The sequence below is a fragment of the Lepidochelys olivacea genome (assembly GCF_965140295.1).
Source record: "Lepidochelys olivacea isolate rLepOli2 genome assembly, chromosome: 22".
Classification (NCBI taxonomy): Eukaryota; Metazoa; Chordata; order Testudines; family Cheloniidae; genus Lepidochelys; species Lepidochelys olivacea.
Genome location: NC_140432.1, coordinates 9050118 through 9059562, shown reverse-complemented (window position 1 = coordinate 9059562; position 9445 = coordinate 9050118).

Below are 9445 nucleotides of genomic sequence, written 5' to 3'. Positions count from 1 at the left end.
GGCATAGTGCAGCCAGATGCTGTGTAAGCTTCCCTCCCACCCCAGCTCTGCCTACATCCTGCTATCTCAAACTGCAGCAAAATCCTACAATTCCAGTCTTGGGTTTCCACACATAGGGGCGAGAATGCATCTTAGTTATAATTTGCTACTCCAGCCGTGGGCCTTTTCAAAAGGCCCAGAAAGGATGGTCATGTATCTATGGAATTGGATTGGGGGAAAAAAGAGAATTTGTACAGAGAGTCTAGCACACTATGGCTCTGATCCATGACTGGGGCTTCTAGGCACTGCCATAACACAAATGAATAATAGATACGAATTCAACTCCTGGCACTGCCACAGACTTCCTATGTGACCTTGGGCAAGTCACTGAACCTCTCTGAGCCTCAACTGCCCTGTCTGTATAAAGGGAAACTACTTCAAATTGATGCTGTGAGGGTAAATCCATCCAAATAAATCCAGATATTATTGTGATGGGTGAGATATACATCTGCTAGATGGACAGACTGCCACTTGTGCCAGGTTTTATTATATGCTCAACAACAGCTCACTATAGACTGGAATGAGACCAAACTTGTTTGAACACGACTCAGGATTCTAGAGATGACAGATTTCACACTAAACCATCTCTAAGCCACCCAGTCTCCTACCTGTACTCCCCACTCACTCTGTTTTGTTTTGGATCATGCCCCTGTTCATTGGGTATTAAAGAGTATTGATTTCTGGCTACTTCACAGTTGACTCACTCCTCTGCCCCTTCTTGAGCCCACATAATCCTGCCATTTTCCTGCCCCACGCAAGGGATAAGGAAACAAGTTAAATTAAGAACACTCCTGCCTGGGTTGGCGAGGATGTGCTATGGTTTTATTGTGGGGATGGCAAACTATATCACTGGAATTACAGCCTCAGAAATTAAAGGTTTCAGAGTAGCAGCCATGTTAGTCTGTATTCGCAAAAAGAAAAAGGAGTACTTGTGGCACCTTAGCGACTAAATTTGTTAGTCTCTAAGGTGCCACACGTACTCCTTTTCTTTTTTCAGAAATTAAAGTATTTATATTCAGTGGTCACACAAAGATCAAGGGCATAGCAGGACCAAAACCTTGCATGATGTAGAAATTTTAGGACACCTGCATTCCCTAAAAATGTTACTTCTCTGGACGCAACCTCCCATGCCGGGGAAAAGGGGGAAACCACAGAGAAGAATCTTGCTGAAATCACTCATGCGCCAGCGACAGCCCGGTCTGAGTCCAAGCAAGTGTGTGTGTCTGGATGATTTATATAATAACTAACTCTTGTCAGCAATTATTGTTGGATTTGTGAGCGGCTGCTGGGTGTGGGTTGGTGGACTGTGATAAACAGGAGGTCAGATTAGATGATACTGTGGTTTCTTCTGGCTTTAAACTGTATGACACATGGATTCGTTTGAATTATTCATTGAGAGCGAGGTAATCCCAGAAGCTGCAAGCGAGATGATAATTGTCCTTACCCAGCAGAGCCCAGAAAGCTTTGGCCATCCCTCTAGGAGCTCCAGTCTCTGGAAGCGCAGGTTTGTGCAGACAGAGGGCTTCATCTTCTGATTGAAGTATTTCAGCGGGCATTTCACAGCCCACCAGAGCCCAAAGAGCAGGAAGAAAGTTCCTGGAAGGGTGTGTCCTTGGAAAGTTCCCATCACAGAGACAGCTCTCAGGACACTTGGATCTATGAGGCAAACAGCTTATGTAAGAACCCTAGAAGCATGAAGTGACTATTTATATTTGGGTTTTATACTGCTGCCCATTGCCATAGTCGTCTGAGCTCCTAATGGTAAAATGTTTTATGAGGCATCTTGTTAAAACATTGGCAGCCCCTCACTCCTCTTCCAACATTTTTCCAGGGTGAAATGATTCACATCCTCCCATCCTTAAAAAAATCTCTATGTAATCTATTGAAAGTCATGAGTCAGACTGCCCAAAAATTAGGAGATTATTTTAAACAAGAAATAGATTTTTTTTAAAAGAAGTGATAAATTGGGGTTATTTTTATTTGCCTTTTGGTATCCAAATCCTTTAGGGTGCATTCAGTTCACATTTTCATGCTTTTTTCTGCAACCATAAGGACTAGAAACTTATTTTGTTTTTTAAATGAAAGCTGAGATTCTTCCATAGTCACATACTTCCAAGAGCTGGAACCTTAAGAAAAACATGAAATATCACAAGATTCATGATAAAATTGCAAGAGATAGGAAGACTACATTCATAAGCCCACCACACTCTTGTTCTTTAACTGATACATGCGATCATGGCTTGACTTTTAACAAAAATGTACCAATCCAAGGCAGTAGGCACAGATGAAATTTAGTTAAAAATAATTAAATTCAAATGTAGTCAGGGTCCATAATTAAAGCCTTCCCAAAGCCAGCAAAACAGGAAAGCATAAAGACAAGAGTATTGTAATCAAATACCTTTGATCAAAACTAGGAATGGGTGAACTTGTTCCATCTAATTTCACACACACCTTGAATGGCGTGAGTTCAAGAGGTCAGCTCCATCTCAAATCCACTCTAGAAGCGAAGGGATGAGTTAAGAGAGAAAAATACAGTGAAGGAGAAGGTGGGAAAAGAGCAGATTGCGGACCACATTAAAGAAATGCAAACAACAAATGCATGAGAAAACAGAGCAAACGGGGAGAAAGACAAAATCCTAATGGAAACGACACATTATCTAAAAAGCACCCACTAGTGGCAGCTGATGGGGGGAACGGTCCGCTTTTCCACACAGCCCAAGTTTTCCTTCAGCTAGAAAGCCATGAAAAATTGAATCAGCTTTGGAATAAAGGTGGGATTTTCCCATTTGTTTTTTAATAGTAGAAGGTGGGGGGAAGGAAAGGTTTGTGAACGCAAACTAGCTTTACAAGCCTAAAATAACATCCTGAGTTGGGAACAAACAAGGACTGAAATTTCCTAGGGGAGTGGGGAGATTTAATTATTGGGTTCACTGTACCTAATTACCACCACTTCATGCCGACTTACGTAGGGGTCTCCTTTTCTCCAGATCCTTTCCTGGCAAAAAATAATCCTGACAACAGCACAAACCCTGATGCTTCTGAGAGGTCTCCAGTCTCCTTAAAGAAAGCATATGTCTCCTTGCTCTTGTGAGTACTTCTAGGCTGATAGCCCTAGCCCTTTAAATAGACACGGACATTCCCCTTTCGAGTTGGAGGTTAATGGCGGGAAAATTTCTCCTATGCTTTCTGCGCCAGATGCTCACTTCCTAGCCTAGCTCTTGCAGTGATCAAGGTGCCGCTGTGTCTGTAACGATCTGGATTTGAGCAACAGCAGCAGAAGCACATGCAGATGAGGCTGTGAAAGAACACCGCAAAAAAAAGACTCCATACCGCACCCAACCTCACCCACGCCACTCAACCCACACAGTTGTTGGGGTCTGTTGCTTGGGGCTCATTTTACTAACCTCTTTCCCAGTTTAAAAAAAGGTAGTCCTCTGCTGCCAGTTTCGCAGAGGCCTCCAACTGCTCTTCCACACTGGCCTAAACCACACCAAAGAGTGACACTATTTATCACAACATTTCCCAAAGTGTGGGGTGTCTCCCCCTAGGGGTGGGACATAAAGGAGTACCCAGGGTGGGGTGGGGTACAGAAGTGTTATGCCCAAACCTTTAACACCATAAGGTGTAGGGAGAGAGAGGTGCAATTCATTTCATTTTTCCAATGGCACTCAGGGTTCACGTGTTTGGGAAATGCTGCTTTGTGGTAATTTTTTTTTTTTTTTTAGCTTCCAGATAAACGTAAACATGGTGCTGCAAAGAAAATTAACGCGCATGAGGCATGAGAAACAACCATGGAGGGTCGTCAGTATCCAGGAATGTAGCAGTTTAAAGTGATTGGCTGTTTTGTTTATATTAAAAGAGAAACGATGACAATGAGAGAATCACACCAGAGGTAGGCCTGGTTCTGGAAAGACCAAACAATTAAAGAATCAAGACAAAGCCAGAAACACATGTTCACTGGACATGGGCACAGCAGTGACAATGGAATTTGCCAAACTCAGGACGTTCTGATTGTTACACTTCACGGCAAAGAGATAGGTTAGGTAAAAACATAAAATACTCTTGCTAGAAGGTTACAATGTAACATGACTTTATTTCTTAGAATTCAGAACAACTCACAAGAACCCAAAACACAGAGAAAGAGAGAGAGAGACCTCCCAACAGTCTTGGGTTTCATGGCACAGACCTACTTTGACCCCCAAAACCCTCCGTCCCAGTTGAAGCAGAACATTTTCTGCATACAGGGCTGCCTGGTGGGGAGGAGCAGTTTGTCTCAGACCATCCCTTTAGAGAGGGCCCCCAAAATGAGTGGCATTGCAACCTGATGCATGGGGTCTCAGTGCCACTCATGTTTGGCCTGACCTCCATTCTGTCTATGGAGGGACAGCTTGGCCAAATCTGAGTGGTGGTCACAATCCCCATGTGCTAGGTCGCAATGCCAATCAAATTTGGTCAGTCCATCCCTCCATCTCCAGAGGGGCGGATGTTCCAAGCCCGAGTGGTACTGCATCTCACTTTAGCCTCTTGAAACAATGGGAGATATGGAGAAAGCAGGCTGCTCCTTAAAACAGAGAGGCACAACCCACCTCACCTTAATCTAAGATAGCTGGCTGCAAACTGTCGGTCTCTGATTTCGTGCTTCTGTACAGAGCCCCCTGCCTGCAAGCAGGGCCAGGAAAATGCTTGAGAATATGAAATGAAAGATCACAATTTTTACATGGTTTTCAATATACCATATTGATGTATCTTGATTTTTAGTAAGGTTTTTGACACAGTTCCATATGACATTCTTATAAGCAAACTAAGGAAATGTTGTTCAGATGAAATTACTAGAAGGTAGGTGCACAACTGGTTGAAAAACCGTGCTCAAAAAATAGTTATCAATGGTACGCTGTAAAACTGGGAGGGCGTATCTAGTGGGGGTCTCACAGGGGACTGTCCTGGGTCTGGTACTATTCAGTATTTTCATTAATGGACTTGGATAATGGAGTGGAGAGAATTTTTATAAAATTTGTGGATGACACCACGCTGGGAGGTGTTGCAAGCATTTTGGAGGACAGGATCAGAATTCAAAATCATCTTGGCAAATTGGAGAATTGATCTGAAATCAACGAGATGAAATTCAATAAAGACAACTGCAAAGTACTTCACTTAGAAGGAAAAAAATCAAATGCACAACTACAAAATGGAGAATAACTGGCTAGGTGGTTGTATTGCTGAAAATACAATGGGGGTTACAGTGGATCACAAATTGAATATGAGTCAATAATGTGATGCAATTGCAAAAAAGGCTAAAATTCTGAGGTGTGTTAACAGGAGTGTCGTATGTCTGACATGGGAGGTAATTGTCCTGCTCTACTTAGCATTGATAAGACCTCAGCTCGAGTACTATGTAGAGTTCTGGGTACCACCTTTCAGAAAAGATGTGGACAAATTGGAGAGCATCCAGAGGAGAGTAACAAAAAAGATAAAAGGTTTAGAAAACCTGACCTATGAGGAAAGGTTAAAAAAAAATCTGGGCATGTTTAGTCTTAAGAAAAGAAGACTGAAGGGGGAACCTGATAACAGTCTTCAAATATTTTAAGGGCAGTGTCATAAATATAAAGGGAAGGGTAAACACCTTTAAAATCCCTCCTGGCCAGAAGAAAAATCCTTTCACCTGTAAAGGGTTAAGAAGCTAAAGGTAACCTCGCTGGCACCTGACCAAAATGACCAATGAGGAGACAAGATACTTTCAAAAGCTGGGAGGAGGGAGAAAAACAAAGGGTCTGTGTCTGTCTGTGTGATGCTTTTGCCGGGGACAGAACAGGAATGGAGTCTTAGAACTTAGTAAGTAATCTAGCTAGGTATGTGTTAGATTTTGATTTCTTCAAATGGCTGAGAAAATAGCTGTGCTGAATAGAATGAATATTCCTGTCTGTGTGTCTTTTTTGTAACTTAAGGTTTTGCCTAGATGGATTTTCTATGTTTTGAATCTAATTACCCTGTAAGGTATTTACCATCCTGATTTTACAGAGGTGATTCTACAGAATGTGCCCCCATCTCACAGAACCTAGCACAATGGGGCCCTGGTGCATGACTGAGGCTCCTAGATGCTACCAGCATAGAAATATTGTAATTATTAAACTGCATTTTAAGACCTAGCATCATAGATTTACCTTCTAAAGTAATGTATAATGGCATTAATTGTAAGCCAAATTTTAGATACAATGAAAAAAATAGGCATAATATATGAAAATTATTTAATCAGTATAAATACAATTTATCTTTTATTCGTAAAAATCAACGTTCAAAGGATCCATATAATCAATAAAATATCATGTAAATACTTTGCCTTGGTACTAGGGTGACCTGACAGTTACAAAAATCGGGACGGGGCAGGGGGCAATAGGAGCCTATATAAGAAAAAAGACCCCAAAATCGGGACTGTCCCTATAAAATTGGGACATCTGGTCACCCTACTTCGTACCCAAATATTTTATTGGTTTATAATGGCAGATATAGTGGTAAATTTATGCATTTTGAAATAATATTCTATTTCACATATTCTGAAAGTATATTTAAAATAAAATTATTTGCTCAAGCTCTGATGAACCTGAAGTTTAACGAGAATGCATTCACCTAGGAATAGAGTGCAGTGGACAAGAATTAAATGCAACTGTTGGAGGAGCTTTTAAGTCAAAAAGTTATACTGTTATTTTGATCAGATCTGATTTTAGACTGCCACATCTCTGCTGATATTTTGTAAAATCCTGCAGAGACCCGCCAGGTTCATATTAACATATCTGGGTAATGATTTCATATCTAATGTTAGAACAAAACAGCTTGTAAGAGGGACTATAAAAGGCAGCCCTTTTTCACATCCGTCCATACTAAATAAAGTAAATAAATAAATAAATAAATAAAGGCAACTAACTAACCAACCAAATAAGGCTATAAAATTTATAGCCAATTTTGTTATATTTCCTGGGCTTTCCTAGAAACATTCAGTATCTCATTATGACTCTCCGTTAGCAATTTAGACATGATGGCCATAGGTTTATCATTTTCCCGCCTTTTTCAGCCAGATCTGACAGACTCTGTGGGGGCAGCTGAAGGCCCAATTTAAGCACTTCAGGGAGGAATTTCTGAAGCAAACAAATAATATTTTCCCCTTCAGTGGTGCCTGGTATGAGATCTATTTTCAGGTCATTCTGCTTCTCTTCATATTTGTCCATTCTTTTTCAGTGAGATAAATTTCACCCCTAAACTCATTAGTTTACACAGCAGTTTGTTATTCGTTTTCTATATAAGCCAGATGAGATTGAATACTGAAGGCCTCTCTAGAAAGGACAAAAATAATCTTTGAAATCATCTCCAATCTCTGCCAGATATTTTCAGTGCTGCTATGTCTTGAGTTAGACTCTGCAGGTCAGTGAGCCAGACTGGATCATTTGTTGGCCTTTTTAAACTCACGAATCTCTCTTTAATTACCCATATTTTATCCAGTCAGTTAAGATTTAGCTTTTGAGAGAGAAACTTTGTCAATTTGTCCAAAAGATATTAATTTAGAATAAACTTGTGGGTGAGGAGTAAGGACATCCAACATCAGGCAGCCATCTTGCCAGGTACCATAAAACATGCTCCCACCTTTGTGCAATAATTTTTATTATAAAACACACAAGGTTACGTTGTGAAACCATCCATAAGTTACACTCATCACATTTCCTTCTCTACATCCCGATTATTGACAAAAAGAGAGAGACAAAGATATTCATCTGAAGAATGTTCCTCAGACCCCATTTATGGCACAATTATAACCACTCAGGGCACACGCTTACAAACACAATTTTTAAATTTGTTGCGTAGATGTGACCTTGACCACATTCTTTACCCAGGCTTGAATGGATCCAACTTGAGCCTTGCTAATAAAACAGCTAAGTTCCCATCAAAATGGCAAGTTGGAAACACTTTCTAGCGGGTTCACTGGACAACTGTATTTTAATCAGATCTTGACTCAGCTGCAGCTGTAGTGTTGACAGGTCATTTGGGGATGTAGTCCACATTACGCTGGACACAACCACTTTGTGACTTGCCTGCTGTATGTGCAAACTAACCTTTGCATTTCTACCTGAACAATGTACTGAAGCACATTATACCAGTGATTCTCAACTGGGGGTATGCAAGAGGTTTTCCAGGGGGTACATCAACTCATCTAGATATTTGCCTAGTTTTACAAAAGGCTACATAAAAAGCACTAGCGAAGTCAGTACAAACTAAAATTTCCTACAATGACTTGTTTATATTGCTCTCTATACTGAATTGTAAGTACAATATTTATATTCCAATTGATTTCATAATTATATGGTAAAAACAAGGAAGTCAGCAGTTTTTCATTAATAATGTACTGTGTCACTTCTGCATTTTTATGTCTGATTTTGTAAGCAAGTAGATTTTAAGGGAAGCAAAACTTGGGGGACGCAAGACAAATCAGACTCCTGAAAGCGGTACAATCGTCTGGAAAGGTTGAGAGCTGCTGCATTCTACAACAGTGATTTATACAACACTGATTCCTTGAACACCCACGAATCTAGCATTTCCTGGTGCCTGAGTGACAGGTGCGCTCCCAATGAGAACAATTTGCATTGTTAAGCATTTCAGTGCTTTTATTCGTATAGCACCTATTAGTTTAGAGTACACTAATGTAAAATGCTAGCTGCGCCCTTTTGCTTGCTTGCTGAGCAATGGCAAGAGCAAAAAAGAAGCTGTGTCAAAATTTCAAATACCTGTCCATTTTTCAGAACTGAATTGAGGGCAAAGTAAGGAGATGCTAAAAGACGCTGGCTCTATGACTAACAATCTACAGAGGTGAATATTAAAACAGTCACAATTCAGTAGTGCCAGTCATAAAACAAACCCCCTGATTCACAAATAAATACTGTCATAAAAAAATTGTGATTCCTGTTGAATCATGTTATTCAATGTGAAGTATTCAGGAAACCACTGTGTATTTGTGATGCGTTCACAACCCTCCAAATCTTCAAAAATTATAACAGGAATGAGTATTTGTCCACAAAATTCATCCCCTTAAATGTATTATTTACTGTTCAACTAATTATTGATTATTCTCTTGTTTAAAAAGCTTCAGTCATCAAGTCAGGGAGCAGAAACAAAACTGTGCGACCAAGACAACCAACCATACAATAGCAAATAGCCGAAACAAAATCACAGACTGAAAATTAATCTTCCGAACTACTCAGTGAATACTTACTAAAAACCAAATTTGATTTTTAAAAAATAATTCTGATAAATAATTTCAATTTTTATTTACATTTTCACAGTTGCACAAAATATTGTGTTTTAAGCTTTTTTAAAATTATTTTTAGCAGTTAAATTTTCACAGTTGTGGGAAATATTATGCCAGACA